Below are 18,895 nucleotides of genomic sequence, written 5' to 3'. Positions count from 1 at the left end.
CACGGGTGCCACGTGTGCCATCATCTGCGCTGCGCACATCTTGGTCAAAGTAAATACTCCCGTTACCGCGCGAAACGTGCTTGTTTATCGACTATACAAATGCTGAACAACGGCTAAACGAAATTTGTGGCATAGGGATCGCTTTGTGACATTCCTTGTGTGCTACGAGGTACATTCCTTGTGTGTGCTACGAGGTACATTCCTTGTGTGTGCTACGAGGTACATTCCTTGTGTGTGCTACGAGGTTCCACGTTCGACGGCGCGGCGTAGACGGAGACCCAGATGACAGGCATCATCAATTACCCAGCCATGCTCGTTGAGAGTGACAACCAGAACGAAGGGGTTTAAGCCCAACCGGACCCAACCGGACCCGCCGCCGCCGCCGCGGGGAAACAGGCTTTATCCTCCCCAATTGGCGTGGCGGTTTCAGGGGCGGCCCTCCCGGGCACATTCCAGGACAAGGGAACTGTCAGCGATCCAGAGCGCGCCGTACCACAGCCGACGCTATGCGCTACCGCGAAGACAACATTCGTTCCCTCGGACTCAACACGTGAGGGGGGCGAGACAATAAGTGCGGTGGTATGTTTGTGCGCCCAAGTGAAAGCCCTAGCCCCCCTCCTTCCCCTCCGGCGTGGGCGTCCTCACCCTAGGGAGTGTGGAGAAGAGGATATAAAAATCGAGGAGCAGTACGGAAGGGGGACACTCAGGACGACATCGTTCGCCAAGAGGGCCTTCAGCGCCGAAGCCCGACGGCGTGCAGCTTCTGCCAGCAACCGCTCGAGCCCAACTCCGGAGCCACTCCATCGCCCCCATGAAGTCGTCGGCACGTAAGCTCGGACGCCCCAGCCTCTGATGTATAATCTTAATCATGTGTAATTATTGAATATACCTGTTTGTTTAAACTGATCCATACGGTGTCTCTTTGCCTCTCCGTCCCGTGTGGACCTGCGCATTATGGGGGTCATCACACTGGTGTCAGAAGTGGGGTCTCAAAAGCAAATGTCCTCTGAATGCTGTGACATTCATGACTTCAAAATTGTAATCAAGAGGGAATCACGGGACTGATTGTGGGACTTTTACCCCCATTTGAGAGGCTTGAGGCACTGGAGGGCTTCAGAAAAAAAAAATGTCTGTATCTGAGGGAGCTCCCACTCCACAGCCGTCGCTCGGAGCAAGCATGCTGGCATTAAGAAGCGTCATTCCGACGTTCACGGGAGTTAAGACAGGGGTTCCAATCTGCGATTTCTTTTCCATGCTAGAAGAGATTGGGAAAATGGGGGGATGGTCCGATGCTCAAATGCTGGGAATGGCGAGGTGTAAGATGGCAGGAGCTGCTCATGATTTTGCATGGCGAGACGAAAAAGTAAAATCCACAAAATCATTTGCGGAATTTAAGAAGCTCGCGTTTGAGCATTTCGACACTGAACCACGTCACGTGCGGGTACAGAGGTTCCGTGACGCCGGACAGATGGTAGGGGAGGACGTGCGAACATTTGCGTCGCGGCTTCAGCGCCTAGCACGCGATACGTTAAGCAGGGAGGAGGAAGGAGACCAGCTAAGGAAGAAATACGCGGAGGATCTACTTAAAGAGGAAATGACCGCTTTGTTCGTGGCTGGTCTGCAAGACCCCGTGCGCCGGTTCGTGCTCTCGCGCAAGCCGAGCAATTTCGACCAAGCCGTGGAGGCCGCATTGGATGAGGAACGAAATGAGGCGTTAACGACAGCCGCAGCGAGAGTACGCGTCATAGAGAGAGCGGTGCTCAACCCTGAGGTTGCTCTCTTGACAGAGCGGTTAGATCGCTTAGAACAGCTGCTATCTCAGCAGGTAGAATGACAGGTTGAAGCGCGCGCTCAACAGCGCCCATTCGCTGGAAACCGGAGACCGCCACAAAGCTACAGGCGCGGTATGCGAGATTTTGAAGAAATCGTATGCTTCGCTTGCCAGGGTCGCGGACACATCGCCAGGTTCTGCCAAAACGTGCGCCGTGGGGAGCCACAAAGAGAAGCAGGCGAGACACGCCCTAAGCAAGCCTACAGCGGGGCTCCAGATACCGAGACAAAAAACTAGTTAGTCCTCCCCAGCCTGAGGAGCGTGGGGAGGGAGCAGTAGATGATGAGGTGGTGGTAGTTTGTGTGGCCGACGAGGCATGCCCTGTTGTGCGTTGCAAGTTAAATGGTTGTTGTATGGAATTGTTGATAGATACGGGGTCAAAGGTGACATTGCTTAAGGAGAGCAGTTTTAACACGCTTCGAAGGAAGGGGGACCGCGAGGTGTTGGAAGCGTCGGGTGGTATGGCAACCAAATTTGTAGGCATAACGGGGGATCCTCTTGGCATAAGTGGACTCTACCGGTTACACTTCTCTCTCGGCGGAATTGCATTGGAGCACCCCTGCTACGTATGCCCGGACACGGTGTCTCTGCCAAACGGAGTGTCAGGTATATTAGGGCAGGATTTTTTGAGAAAAGGGAAGGTAGTAGTCTCATTCTCTGAGGAAGAGGTTAATGCGGGCGGCTCAAAAGTTCCGTTTTTGAACAGGAGAGGGGCTGAGATTCGCATTACTGATATTGACACCCGTCAAACAGTGGGATCATTGGAGAAGGTATATTCGCGGGTTGCCGTCAGGCTGGTCGAGGAGGCGGTCGTCCTTCCTTGGTCGGAGCACATTTTGTACGCGTTTGTGCCTTCAGATGTAGAGAGCGGCGCCGTGGGAGTGCTTGAGCCGGTCGACTCTCTCAGCAATGGCCTGAAGGCAGCCGCGTGCCTCGTGACAGTTAATGACGCCCACAGAGTGCCCCTACGGGTGGTTAACTGTAGCCAGCAGCCACTGAGCCTTCCCAAGAACAAAACATTGGCTTTCTTCACCTCTGCGATAGAGAAACGTGAGCCCACCGATACGGTACTCGCAACTGTAGAGCATGCTAGTCCTACGGCTGCTCCAAAGGTGTCGTTCGATCTTTCTCACGTAAAATCCAGGGAGAGGGAGGCTCTGGCTGGTTTGCTGAACGACTACTCGGAGGTATTCGCCGCGTCCAACCTGGATTTGGGCTGCTGTGGCGTTATAAAGCACAGGATAGAAACCGGCACTTCATCGCCCGTTTACCAGCGTGCGTACAGGATTCCTTACTCCCAACGTGAGGAGATGGAGCGGCAGGTGCAGGACCTGATTGATCGCGGCATTGTCGAACACTCAAAGTCACCCTGGGGAGCACCAGCACTATTGGTGGCAAAGCCAGATGGCTCGTATCGATTGGTAGTGGACTACCGCAAACTAAATGCCGTAACTCGCATCGATCCATACCCCATCCCCAATATACAGGAGACGCTTTCTCAGCTGGGCTCTGCCAGGTACTTCACGGTAGTGGACATGGCAGCGGGATTCTGGCAGATAGCAATGGATCCGGCAGATGCCGAGAAAACGGCATTCAACACGCCCTCAGGGCACTATGAATGGAAAAGAATGCCGATGGGTCTGGCCAACAGCCCTGCTGTCTGGCAGAGAACCGCGGATGTTATCCTGGCAGGTCTTCTGGGGAGGCTGTGCTTCGTGTATATGGATGACATTATCATATACAGTGACAGTTTTGAGAACCATTTGCGCGATATTGAGCAGGTTTTGGTGCGACTAAGAGGAGCGGGTCTCAAGCTGAAGCCCTCTAAGTGCCAATTCCTCAAAAACGAGGTGAAATACCTCGGGCACGTTGTTTCAGCTGACGGCGTGCGACCGGACCCTGAGAAACTAAGGTGTGTCTCGGATTTTCCATCCCCGACTAGCGTCCGCCAGGTCCGGCAGTTTCTCGGCCTGATCGGTTACTATCGAAGGCACATAGAGGAGTTCGCCAAGCTCGCTAAGCCGCTCACCGCCTTAACAGCCAAAAATGTCGCCTTTCGCTGGGACGAAAACGCGGAGAATGCTTTTGGGGCCCTGAAAAGGAAGCTAATGAGTGCACCGCTGTTGCGCCACCCGGATTTTAATTTACCCTTCGTTATGGCCACAGATGCGTCAAAGTTCGCAGTTGGTGCCGTGCTATCTCAGGTTATCGAGGGCAAAGAACATCCCGTTGCTTTTGCTAGCCGACACCTGAGCCCCACAGAGCAAAAGTACGGAGCTACGGAAAGGGAGTGCCTCGCCGTTGTCTGGGCAGTAAAGCACTTCAGATGCTACCTTTACGGCCGCAAATTCAAGCTAGTCACAGACTGCCATCCTCTGAAATGGGTGATGAGTGTCAGGGACCCTAGCTCGCGACTCGCTAGATGGAATCTACACCTGCAGGAATACTGCTTTGAAGTTGAGCACAAGTCAGGAAAGACGCATCTGAATGCTGATGCACTCAGCCGCACAGCTGCCGTGGCAGCTATAGATGAGTTTGTCCCCGTAGTCGACCCCGCCGAATTACGCACAGAGCAGTGCAAAGATCCTGACCTGAAGCGAATAATCGAAAGCTTAGAGGGCGCACCGTCTCACCCCGAACAGCTAGGTTATTTCATTGGCAAAGACGGCACCCTGTGTCGGCGCACGAGGCCAACCAGGAAAGGGAGACCAGAGAAAACCGCTTGGGAGAGAGTCGTCATACCTCGGTCGTGGACAGAAAGGGTTCTTCGCGCGTTTCACGATGCGCCATGCGCCGGTCATTTTGGCGTAGCGAAGACACGCAGGCGTGTGGAGCGTTTGTACTTTTGGAGTGGCATGCGACAGGATGTTAGAGACTACTGTGCGAAGTGTCATTCCTGTCTCGAAAGAAAAACACCCAAGGGACGAAGACCAGCTCCAATTCAGCCGATCCCTGAGGTTTCGGCTCCCTTCGAGCGGACAGGTATGGACATAATGGGCCCATTGCCCACGACCACTTCCGGAAACAAGTACATTTTAGTATTTGTCGACCACCTTTCAAAATACGCGGACGCGGTAGCACTCCCAGATCAGAAGGCAGACACGGTTGCAAGAGCATTTGTCGAACAGATCGTGCTCCGACATGGACCCCCGAGGCAACTCTTGACAGATCGGGGAACGAACTTCGTGTCGCAGCTAATGAGGAGAGTTTGCGAGCTGCTTAAGATCGCTAAGAAGCAGACAACACCGTACCATCCGGCTTGCAACGGCGCGGTGGAGCGACTGAACCAAACCGTGGCCGGGTTCCTGTCGCATTTTGTTTCGCGCGACCAGCGGGACTGGGACTTGTGGCTCCCGTATGCAATGTTTGCCTACAATTCCGCAGCACACGAGAGCACGGGCGAATCGCCATTCTTTCTTCTCTACGGCCGAGACCCGGGCCAGCCTAGTGAAGTGCCAGAGGGCCCCCGTCGTGTCCCATACGCTTCACTGGACGACTATAAGGTTGAGCTAGAATCGCGCTTGCAAGTGGCGAGGGACATCGCAAAGGAGGCCTTAAAGAAAGCGGCGAAGCGCAGGAAGGAGGTGCACGATCGCAGTGCTAGAGACGCGCCGTTTAATGTGGGGGACAGCGTGTACATTGAAAACTGCCAAAGGCAGATTGGGCTAGCTCGTAAGTTCCAGACGAAGTGGAGAGGACAGTGCGAGGTTGTCGAGAAGCTTTCTCCGGTAAACTTCAGAGTCCGAGACGTAAACCGGCGCTTGATAAGGATACACGCAAATCGCCTCAAGTCGGCACCGGTTCAGTATTCACGAAATGAGGAAAGGGAAAGCGCGGATTTTGATGGGGACAGAAGTGAAGCGGAGCGCGCAGATAGTTCGCAAGAAACGCCCTCTCCTGCATTTGTTCGGCAGGCGCCAGAGGGGACGGCCGGAATGCCACCGGATTTACTTCATGCATTGCTAGAAGAAGCGCGCGAGGTTGCCGCGCAGATAACGCCAGGAGAGGCTCCTGCCACGAGCCCTCGCGAGTCCCAAAGCAGACAAAGGGTCACAGACTTACTTAGTATGACTCATGAAGGCCGATATCCGCTGCGAAATCGGAAAGCTAAGTCGGACTAATGGTGTAAACAGAGCGGAGTTGTGAACTGGTCAGAATTGTGTAATGCCGCAGCTCATAACATTGCTATATGCGTATGTGTTAAGTTATCGGAGTTAGTAGTTAAACCTTTCTGTCTTTAAGTAACACCTTCACAGGAGAGCATGCGGAGCGTATGCAGAACCTGCCCTACTTCCTTTCGTTATCTATATTTTTGTCTGTGCCGTGATCCCGTGATCGTGCTAGAAGTGGGAGCTCCTTTGTAACTGTGGTAAATTTATTTCGTCCAGTTTGGACTAGAAAGGAGAGGCTTGGGTGCTGAGTTTCATGTTTATCTGTAAAAGAAGATCAGTGCTGCCCCTGGAGACGCCAGTTATGACAGCGGAGGCATATGGTGTTGTGCAGTGGTGTTGAGTGCAGCGAAAAGTGTTTTGTCGGACGCACTGTGCGAGGCGATTCAGAAAGACCAGGGGAGCTGCAGGGACTCAAATGTTCGGAGAACATTCTTCTGGAGGGTGAGCGAGTGTGACATTCCTTGTGTGCTACGAGGTACATTCCTTGTGTGTGCTACGAGGTACATTCCTTGTGTGTGCTACGAGGTTCCACGTTCGACGGCGCGGCGTAGACGGAGACCCAGATAACAGGCATCATCAATTACCCAGCCATGCTCGTTGAGAGTGACAACCAGAACGAAGGGGTTTAAGCCCAACCGGACCCAACCGGACCCGCCGCCGCCGCCGCGGGGAAACAGGCTTTATCCTCCCCAATTGGCGTGGCGGTTTCAGGGGCGGCCCTCCCGGGCACATTCCAGGACAAGGGAACTGTCAGCGATCCAGAGCGCGCCGTACCACAGTCGACGCTATGCGCTACAGCGAAGACAACATTCTTTCCCTCGGACTCAACACGTGAGGGGGGCGAGACAATAAGTGCGGTGGTATGTTTGTGCGCCCAAGTGAAAGCCCTAGCCCCCCTCCTTCCCCTCCGGCGTGGGCGTCCTCACCCTAGGGAGTGTGGAGAAGAGGATATAAAAATCGAGGAGCAGTACGGAAGGGGGACACTCAGGACGACATCGTTCGCCAAGAGGGCCTTCAGCGCCGAAGCCCGACGGCGTGCAGCTTCTGCCAGCAACCGCTCGAGCCCAACTCCGGAGCCACTCCATCGCCCCCATGAAGTCGTCGGCACGTAAGCTCGGACGCCCCAGCCTCTGATGTATAATCTTAATCATGTGTAATTATTGAATATACCTGTTTGTTTAAACTGAGCCATACGGTGTCTCTTTGCCTCTCCGTCCCGTGTGGACCTGCGCATTATGGGGGTCATCACAGCTTCTAATGCGTGGCAATATTTTCGCTCTTACTGACGGAGGATCCACTGCCCTGCGTCGACAGCAACCACAACGGCTGAGCCTGTATGATACGGCAGGATAATCGATTGCCACGGGTGCCACGTGTGCCATCATCTGCGCTGCGCACATCTTGGTCAAAGTAAATACTCCCGTTACCGCCCGAAACGTGCTTCTTTATTGACTATACAAAGGCTGAACAACGGCTAAAGGGAATTTGTGGCATAGGGATTGCTTCTAATTCGTGGCAAGATTTTCGCTCTTACTGACGGAGGATCCACTGCCCTGCGTCGACGGCAACCACAACGGCTGAGCCTGTATGATACGGCAGGATAATCGATTGCCACGGGTGCCACGTGTGCCATCATCTGCGCTGCGCACATCTTGGTCAAAGTAAATACTCCCGTTACCGCCCGAAACGTGCTTCTTTATTGACTATACAAAGGCTGAACAACGGCTAAAGGGAATTTGTGGCATAGGGATTGCTTCTAATTCGTGGCAAGATTTTCGCTCTTACTGACGGAGGATCCACTGCCCTGCGTCGACGGCAACCACAACGGCTGAGCCTGTCTGGTACGGCAGGATAATCGCTTGCCACGGGTGCCTCGTGTGCCATCATCTACGCTGCGCACATCTTGGTCAAAGTAAATACTCCCGTTACCGCCCGAAACGTGGTTGTGTATCGACTATACAACGGCTGAACAACGGCTAAACGGAATTTGTGGCATAGGGATCGCTTCTAATGCGTGGCAATATTGTCGCGCTTACTGACGGAGGATCCACTGCCCTGCGTCGACAGCAACCACAACGGCTGAGCCTGTATGATACGGCAAGATAATCGTTTGCCACGGGTGCCACGTGTGCCATCATCTGCGCTGCGCACATCTTGGTCAAAGTAAATACTCCCGTTACCGCGCGAAACGTGCTTGTTTATCGACTATACAAATGCTGAACAACGGCTAAACGAAATTTGTGGCATAGGGATCGCTTCTAATGCGTGGCAATATTTTCGCTCTTACTGACGGAGGATCCACTGCCCTGCGTCGACAGCAACCACAACGGCTGAGCCTGTATGATACGGCAGGATAATCGATTGCCACGGGTGCCACGTGTGCCATCATCTGCGCTGCGCACATCTTGGTCAAAGTAAATACTCCCGTTACCGCCCGAAACGTGCTTCTTTATTGACTATACAAAGGCTGAACAACGGCTAAAGGGAATTTGTGGCATAGTGATTGCTTCTAATTCGTGGCAATATTTTCGCTCTTACTGACGGAGGATCCACTGCACTGCGTCGACGGCAACCACAACGGCTGAGCCTGTCTGGTACGGCAGGATAATCGCTTGCCACGGGTGCCTCGTGTGCCATCATCTACGCTGCGCACATCTTGGTCAAAGTAAATACTCCCGTTACCGCCCGAAACGTTCTTGTTTATTGACTATACAAGGGCTGAACAATGGCTAAACGAAATTTGTGGCATAGGGATCGCTTCTAATGCCTGGCAATATTTTCGCTCTTACTGACGGAGGATCCACTGCCCTGCGTCGACAGCAACCACAACGGCTGAGCCTGTATGATACGGCAAGATAATCGTTTGCCACGGGTGCCACGTGTGCCATCATCTGCGCTGCGCACATCTTGGTCAAAGTAAATACTCCCGTTACCGCCCGAAACGTGCTTGTTTATCGACTATAAAAAGGCTGAACAACGGCTAAACGGAATTTGTGGCATAGGGATCGCTTATAAAGCGTGGCAATATTATCGCTCTTACTGACGGAGGATCCACTGCCCTGCGTCGACAGCAACCACAACGACTGAGCCTGTATAATACGGCACTAAATCGCTTGCCACGGGTGCCACGTGTGCCATCATCTGCGCTGCGCACATCTTGGTCAAAGTAAATACTCCCGTTACCGCGCGAAACGTGCTTGTTTATCGACTATACAAATGCTTAACAACGGCTAAACGAAATTTGTGGCATAGGGATCGCTTCTAATGCGTGGCAATATTTTCGCTGTTACTGACGGAGGATCCACCGACCTGCGTCGACAGCAACCACAACGGCTGAGCCTGTATGATACGGCAGGATAATCGATTGCCACGGGTGCCACGTGTGCCACCATCTACGCTGCGCATATCTTGGTCAAAGTAAATACTCCCGTTACCGCCCGAAACGTGCTTGTGTATCGACTATACAACGGCTGAACAACGGCTAAACGGAATTTGTGGTATAGGGATCGCTTCTAATGCGTGGCAATATTTTCGCTCTTACTGACGGAGGATCCACTGCCCTGCGTCGACAGCAAACACAACGGCTGAGCCTGTATGATACGACAGGAATATCGCTTGCCACGGGTGCCACGTGTGCCATCATCGGCGCTGCGCTCATCTTGGTCAAAGTAAATACTCCCGTTACAGCCCGAAACGTGCTTGTTTATCGACTATACAAAGGCTGAACAACGGCTAAACGGAATTTGTGGCATAGGGTTCGCTTCTAATGCGTGGCAATAATTTCGCTCTTACTGACGGAAGATGCACTGCCCTGCGTCGACAGCAACCACAACGGCTGAGCCTGTATTATACGGCAGGAATATCGCTTGCCACGGGTGCCACGTGTGCCATCATCTGCACTGCGCACATCCTGGGCAAAGTAAATACTCCCGTTACCACCCGAAACGGGCTTGTTTATCGACTATACAAGGGCTGAACAACGGCTAAACGGAATTTTCGGCCTAGGGATCGTTTCTAATGCGTGGCAATATTTTCACTCTTACTGACGTAGGATCCACTGCCCTACGTCGACGGCAAACACAACGGCTGAGCCTGTCTGATACGGATGGAATATCGCTTGCCACGTGTGCCACGTGTGCCATGATCTGCACTGCGCACATCTTGGTCAAAGTAAATACCCCCGTTACCGCCCGAAACGGGCTTGTTTATGGACTATACAAAGGCTGAACAACGGCTAAACAGAATTTGCGGCCTAGGGATCGTTTCTAATGCACGGCAATATTTTCAATCTTACTGACGGAGGATCCACTGCCCTGCGTCGACGGCAACCACCACGGCTGAGCCTGTCTGATACGGCAGGAATATCGATTGCCACGGGTGAAACGTGTGCCATCATCTGCACTGCGCACATCTTGTTCGAAGTAAATACTCCCGTTACCGGCCGAAGCGAGCTTGTTTATCGACTATGCAAAGGCTGACTAACGAATAAACGGAATTTGCGGCCTAGGGATTGTTTCTAATGCACGGCAATATTTTCACTCTTACTGAAGGAGGATCCACTGCCCTGCATCGACAGCAACCACAACGGCTGAGCCTGTATGATACGGCAGGAATATCGCTTCCCACGGGTGCCACGTGTGCCATCATCTGCGCTGCGCACATCTTGGTCAAAGTAAATACTCCCGTTACCGCCCGAAACGTGCTTGTTTATCGACTATAAAAAGGCTGAACAACGGCTAAACGGAATTTGTGGCATAGGTATCGCTTCTAAAGCGTGGCAATATTATCGCTCTTAGTGACGGAGGATCCACTGCCCTGCGTCGACAGCAACCACAACGACTGAGCCTGTATAATACGGCACTAATATCGCTTGCCACGGGTGCCACGTGTGCCATCATCTGCGCTGCGCACATCTTGGTCAAAGTAAATACTCCCGTTACCGCGCGAAACGTGCTTGTTTATCGACTATACAAATGCTGTACAACGGCTAAACGAAATTTGTGGCATAGGGATCGCTTCTAATGCGTGGCAATATTTTCGCTGTTACTGACGGAGGATCCACCGACCTGCGTCGACAGCAACCACAACGGCTGAGCCTGTATGATACGGCAGGATAATCGATTGCCACGGGTGCCACGTGTGCCATCATCTGCGCTGCGCACATCTTGGTCAAAGTAAACACTCCCGTTACCGCCCGAAACGTGCTTCTTTATTCACTATACAAAGGCTGAACAACGGCTAAAGGGAATTTGTGGCATAGGGATTGCTTCTAATTCCTGGCAATATTTTCGCTCTTACTGACGGAGGATCCACTGCCCTGCGTCGACGGCAACCACAACGGCTGAGCCTGTCTGGTACGGCGGGATAATCGCTTGCCACGGGTGCCTCGTGTGCCATCATCTACGCTGCGCACATCTTGGTCAAAGTAAATACTCCCGTTACCGCCCGAAACGTGCTTGTGTATCGACTATACAACGGCTGAACAACGGCTAGACGGAATTTGTGGTATAGGGATCGCTTCTAATGCGTGGCAATATTTTCGCTCTTACTGACGCAGGATCCACTGCCCTGCGTCTACAGCAAGCACAACGGCTGAGCCTGTATGATACGACAGGAATATCGCTTGCCACGGGTGCCACTTGTGCCATCATCTGCACTGAGCACATCTTGGTGAAAGTAAATACTCCCGTTACCGCCCGAAACGTGCTTGTTTATCGACTATACAAAGGCTGAACAACGACTAAACGGAATTTGCTGCCTAGGGATCGTTTCTAATGCACGGCAATAATTTCGCGCTTACTGACGGAGGATCCACTGCCCTGCGTCGACAGCAACCACAACGGCTGAGCCTGTATGATACGGCAGGATAATCGTTTGCCACGGGTGCCACGTGTGCCATCATCTGCGCTGCGCACATCTTGGGCAAAGTAAATACTCCCGTTGCCGCCCGAAACGTGCTTGTTTATCGACGATACAGAGGCTGAACAACGGCTAAACGGAATTTGTGGCATAGGGATTGCTTCTAATGCGTGGCAATATTTTCGCTCTTACTGACGGAGGATTCACTGCCCTGCGTCGACAGCAACCACAAAGGCTGAGCCTGTATGATACGGCAGGATAATCGCTTGCCATGGGTGCCACGTGTGCCATCATCTGCGCTGCGCATATCTTGGTCAAAGCAGCTACTCCCGTTACCGCCCGAAACGTGCTTGTTTATCGACTATACAAAGGCTGAACAACGGCTAAACGGAATTTGTGGCATAGGGATCGCTTCTAAAGCGTGGCAATATAATCGCTCTTACTGACGGAGGATCCACTGCCCTGCGTCGACGGCAAACGCGACGGCTGAGCCTGTATGATACGGCAGGGATATCGCTTGCCACGGGTGCCATGTGTGCCATCATCTGCACTGCGCACATCTTGGTCAAAGTAAATACTCCCGTTACCGCCCGAAACGTGCTTGTTTATCGACTACACAAAGGCTGAACAACGGCTAAACGAAATTTGTAGCATAGGGATCGCTTCTAATGCGTGGCAATATTTTCGCTCTTACTGACGGAGGATCCACTGCACTGCGTCGACAGCAACCACAACGGCTGAGCCTGTATGATACGGCAGGATAATCGCTTGCCACGGGTGCCACGTGTGCAATCATCTGCGCTGCGCACATCTAGGTCAAAGTAAATACTTCCGTTACCGCCCGAAACGCGCATCTTTATCGAATATACAAAAGGTGACCAATGACTAAACGAAATTTGTAGCATAGGGATCGCTTCTAATGCGTGGCAATTTTTTCGCTCTTACTGACGGAGGATCCACTGCACTGCGTCGACAGCAACCACAACGGCTGAGCCTGTATGATACGGCAGGATAATCGCTTGCCACGGGTGCCACGTGTGCCATCATCTGCACTGAGCACATCTTGGTGAAAGTAAATACTCCCGTTACCGCCCGAAACGTGCTTGTTTATCGACTATACAAAGGATGACCAATGACTAAACGGAATTTGCGGACTTGAGATCGTTTCTAATGCACGGCAATATATTCAGTCTTACTGACGGAGTATCCACTGCCCTACGTCGACGGCAAACACAACGGCTGAGCCTGTCTGATACGGCAGGAATATCGCTTGCCACGGGTGCCACGTGTGCCATGATCTGCACTGCGCACATCTTGGTCAAATTAAATACTCCCGTTACCGCCAGAAACGGGCTTGTTTATGGACTATACAAAGGCTGAACAACGGCTAAACGGAATTTGTGGTATAGGGATCGCTTCGAATGCGTGGCAATATTTTCGCTCTTACTGACAGAGGATCCACTGCCCTGCGTCGACCGCAAACACAACGGCTGAGCCTGTATGATACGACAGGAATATCGCTTGCCACGGGTGCCACCTGTGCCATCATCTGCACTGAGCACATCTTGGTGAAAGTAAATACTCCCGTTACCGCCCGAAACGTGCTTGTTTATCGACTATACAAAGGATGACCAATGACTAAACGGAATTTGCGGACTTGATATCGTTTCTAATGCACGGCAATATATTCAGTCTCACTGACGGAGTATCCACTGCCCTACGTCGACGGCAAACACAACGGCTGAGCCTGTCTGATACGGCAGGAATATCGCTTGCCACGGGTGCCACGTGTGCCATGATCTGCACTGCGCACATCTTGGTCAAAGTAAATACTCCCGTTACCGCCAGAAACGGGCTTTTTTATGGACTATACAAAGGCTGAACAACGGCTGAACGGAATTTGTGGCATAGGGATCGCTTCTAAAGCGTGGCAATATTATCGCTCTTACTGACGGAGGATCCACTGCCCTGCGTCGACAGCAACCACAACGGCTGAGCCTGTATAATACGGCAGGAATATCGCTTGCCATGGGTGCCACGTGTGCCATCATCTGCGCTGCGCACATCTTGGTCAAAGTAAATACTCCCCTTACCGCCCGAAACGTGCTTGCTTATCGACTATACAAAGGCTGAACAACGGCTAAACGAAATTTGTGGCATAGGGATCGCTTCTAATGCGTGGCAATATTTTCGCTCTTACTGACGGAGGATCCACTGCCCTGCGTCGACAGCAACCACAACGGCTGAGCCTGTATGATACGGCAGGATAATCGCTTGCCACGGGTGCAACGTGTGCCATCATCTGCGCTGCAGACATCTTGGTCAAAGTAAATACTACCGTTACCGACCGAAACGCGCTTTTTTATCCACTATACAAAGGCTGACCAACGACTAAACGGAATTTGCTGCCTAGGGATCGTTTCTAATGCACGGCAATAATTTCGCTCTTACTGACAGAGGATCCACTGCCCTGCGTCGACAGCAACCACAACGGCTGAGCCTGTATGATACGGCAGGATAATCGCTTGCCACGGGTGCCACATGTGCCATGATCTGCACTGCGCACATCTTGGTCAAAGTAAATACTCCCGTTACCGCCAGAAACGGGCTTGTTTATGGACTATACAAAGGCTGAACAACGGCTAAACGGAATTTGTGGCATAGGGATCGCTTCTAATGCGTGGCAATATCTTCGCTCTTACTGACGGAGGATTCACTGCCCTGCGTCGACGGCAACCACAACGGCTGAGCCTGCATGATACGTAAGGATAATCGCTTGCCATGGGTGCCACGTGTGCCATCATCTGCGCTGCGCATATCTTGGTCAAAGTAGCTACTCCCGTTACCGCCCGAAACGTGCTTATTTATCGACTATACAAAGGCTGAACAACGGCTAAACGGAATTTGTGGCATAGGGATCGCTTCTAAAGCGTGGCAATATTATCGCTCTTACTGACAGAGGATCCACAGCCCTGCGTCGACGGCAAACGCAACGACTGAGCCTGTATGATACGGCAGGAATATCGCTTGCCACGGGTGCCACGTGTGCCATCATCTGCGCTGCGCACATCTTGGTCAAAGTAAATACTCCCGTTACTGCCCGAAACGTGCTTGTTTATCGACTACACAAAGGCTGAACAACGGCTAAACGAAATTTGTAGCATAGGGATCGCTTCTAATGCGTGGCCATATTTTCGCTCTTACTGACGGAGGATCCACTGCACTGCGTCGACAGCAACCACAACGGCTGAGCCTGTATGATACGGCAGGATAATCGCTTGCCACGGGTGCCACGTGTGCCATCATCTGCGCTGCGCACATCTTGGTCAAAGTAAATACTTCCGTTACCGCCCGAAACGCGCATCTTTATCGAATATACAAAGGGTGACCAATGCCTAAACCGAATTTTTGGCCTAGGGATTGCTTCTAATGCACGCGAATATATTCATTCTTACTGACGGAGGATCCACTGCCCTGCTTCGACGGCAACCACAACGGCTGAGCCTGTCTGATACGGCAGGAATATCGCTTGCCACGGGTGCCACGTGTGCCATCATCTGCGCTGCGCACATCTTGGTAAAAGTAAATACTCCCGTTAACGCCCGAAACGTGCTTGTTTATCGACTATACAAAGGCTGAACAACGGCTAAACGGAATTTGTGGCATAGGAATCGCTTCTACAGCGTGACAATATTATCGCTCTTACTGACGGAGGATCCACTGCCCTGCGTCGACAGCAACCACAACGGCTAAGCCTGTATGATACGGCAGGAATATCGCTTGCCACGGGTGCCACGTGTGCAATCATCTGAACCGCGCACATATTGGTCAAAGTAAATACTACCGTTACCGACCGAAACGCGCTTGTTTATCGACTATACAAAGGCTGACCAACGACTAAACGGAATTTGCTGCCTAGGGATCGTTTCTAATGCACGGCAATATTTTCGCTCTTACTGACGGAGGATCCACAGCCCTGCGTCGAGAGCAACCACAACGGCTGAGCCTGTATGATACGGCAGGATAATCGCTTGCCATGGGTGCCACGTGTGCCATCATCTGCGCTGCGCACATCTTGGTAAAAGTAAATACTCCCGTTAACGCCCGAAACGTGCTTGTTTATCGACTATACAAAGGCTGAACAACGGCTAAACGGAATTTGTGGCATAGGAATCGCTTCTAAAGCGTGGCAATATTATCGCTCTTACTGACGGAGGACCCACTGCCCTGCGTCGACAGCAACCACAACGGCTGAGCCTGTATGATACGGCAGGAATATCGCTTGCCACGGGTGCCACGTGTGCCATCATCTGCGCTGCGCACATCTTGGTCAAAGTAAATACTCCCGTTACCGCCCAAAACGTGCTTGTTTATCGACTATACAAAGGCGGAACAACGGCTAAACGAAATTTTTGGCATAGGGATCGCTTCTAATGCGTGGCAATATTTTCGCTCTTACTGACGGAGGATCCACTGCCCTGCGTCGACAGAGCCCACAACGGCTGAGCCTGCATGATACGTAAGGATAATCGCTTGCCACGGGTGCCACATGTGCCATGATCTGCACTGCGCACATCTTGGTCAAAGTAAATACTCCCGTTACCGCCAGAAACGGGCTTGTTTATGGACTATACAAAGGCTGAACAACGGCTAAACGGAATTTGTGGCATAGGGATCGCTTCTAATGCGTGGCAATATCTTCGCTCTTACTGACGGAGGATTCACTGCCCTGCGTCGACAGCAACCACAACGGCTGAGCCTGTATGATACGGCAGGATAATCGCTTGCCATGGGTGCCACGTGTGCCATCATATGCGCTGCGCATATCTTGGTCAAAGTAGCTACTCCCGTTACCGCCCGAAACGTGCTTATTTATCGACTATACAAAGGCTGAACAACGGCTAAACGGAATTTGTGGCATAGGGATTGCTTCTAAAGCGTGGCAATATTATCGCTCTTACTGACAGAGGATCCACTGCCCTGCGTCGACGGCAAACGCAACGGCTGAGCCTGTATGATACGGCAGGAATATCGCTTGCCACGGGTGCCACGTGTGCCATCATCTGCGCTGCGCACATCTTGGTCAAAGTAAATACTCCCGTTACTGCCCGAAACGTGCTTGTTTATCGACTACACAAAGGCTGAACAACGGCTAAACGAAATTTGTAGCATAGGGATCGCTTCTAATGCGTGGCAATATTTTCGCTGTTACTGACGGAGGATCCACTGCACTGCGTCGACAGCAACCACAACGGCTGAGCCTGTATGATACGGCAGGATAATCGCTTGCCACGGGTGCCACGTGTGCCATCATCTGCGCTGCGCACATCTTGGTCAAAGTAAATACTTCCGTTACCGCCCGAAACGCGCATCTTTATCGAATATACAAAGGGTGACCAATGACTAAACCGAATTTTTGGCCTAGGGATTGCTTCTAATGCACGCGAATATATTCATTCTTACTGACGGAAGATCCACTGCCCTGCTTCGACGGCAACCACAACGGCTGAGCCTGTCTGATACGGCAGGAATATCGCTTGCCACGGGTGCCACGTGTGCCATCATCTGCACTGCGCACATCTTGGTCGAAGTAAATTCTCCCGTTACCGCCCGAAACGCGCTTGTTTATTGTATAAACAAAGGCTGAACAACGGCTAAACAAAATTTGTGGCATAGGAATCGTTTCTAATGCACGGCAAAATTTTCGCTCTTACTGATGGAGGATCGGCTGCCCTGCGTCGACAGCAACCACAACGGCTAAGCCTGTATGATACGGCAGGAATATCGCTTGCCACGGGTGCCACGTGTGCAATCATCTGAACCGCGCACATATTGGTCAAAGTAAATACTACCGTTACAGACCGAAACGCGCTTGTTTATCGACTATACAAAGGCTGACCAACGACTAAACGGAATTTGCTGCCTAGGGATCGTTTCTAATGCACGGCAATATTTTCGCTCTTACTGACGGAGGATCCACTGCCCTGCGTCGAGAGCAACCACAACGGCTGAGCCTGTATGATACGGCAGGATAATCGCTTGCCATGGGTGCCACGTGTGCCATCATCTGCGCTGCGCACATCTTGGTAAAAGTAAATACTCCCGTTAACGCCCGAAACGTGCTTGTTTATCGACTATACAAAGGCTGAACAACGGCTAAACGGAATTTGTGGCATAGGAATCGCTTCTAAAGCGTTGCAATATTATCGCTCTTACTGACGGAGGATCCACTGCCCTGCGTCGACAGCAACCACAACGGCTGAGCCTGTATGATACGGCAGGAATATCGCTTGCCACGGGTGCCACGTGTGCCATCATCTGCGCTGCGCACATCTTGGTCAAAGTAAATACTCCCGTTACCGCCCAAAACGTGCTTGTTTATCGACTATACAAAGGCGGAACAACGGCTAAACGAAATTTTTGGCATAGGGATCGCTTCTAATGCGTGGCAATATTTTCGCTCTTACTGACGGAGGATCCACTGCCCTGCGTCGACAGAGCCCACAACGGCTGAGCCTGCATGATACGTAAGGATAATCGCTTGCCACGGGTGCCACATGTGCCATGATCTGCACTGCGCACATCTTGGTCAAAGTAAATACTCCCGTTACCGCCAGAAACGGGCTTGTTTATGGACTATACAAAGGCTGAACAACGGCTGAACGGAATTTGTGGCATAGGGATCGCTTCTAAAGCGTGGCAATATTATCGCTCTTACCGACGGAGGATCCACTGCCCTGCGTCGACAGCAACCACAACGGCTGAGCCTGTATGATACGGCAGGAATATCACTTGCCACGGGTGCCACGTGTGCCATCATCTGCGCTGCGCACATCTTGGTCAAAGTAAATACTCCCGTTACCGCCCGAAATGTGCTTGTTTATCGACTATACAAAGGCTGAACAACGGCTAAACGAAATTTGTGGCATAGGGATCGCTTCTAATGCGTGGCAATATTGTCGCTCTTACTGACGGAGGATCCACTGCCCTGCGTCGACAGCAACCACAACGGCTGAGACTGTATGATACGGCA

Source organism: Amblyomma americanum, chromosome 7 (genome assembly GCF_052857255.1).
Source record: "Amblyomma americanum isolate KBUSLIRL-KWMA chromosome 7, ASM5285725v1, whole genome shotgun sequence".
Taxonomy (NCBI): Eukaryota; Metazoa; Arthropoda; class Arachnida; order Ixodida; family Ixodidae; genus Amblyomma; species Amblyomma americanum.
This window is presented reverse-complemented; position numbering follows the sequence as displayed.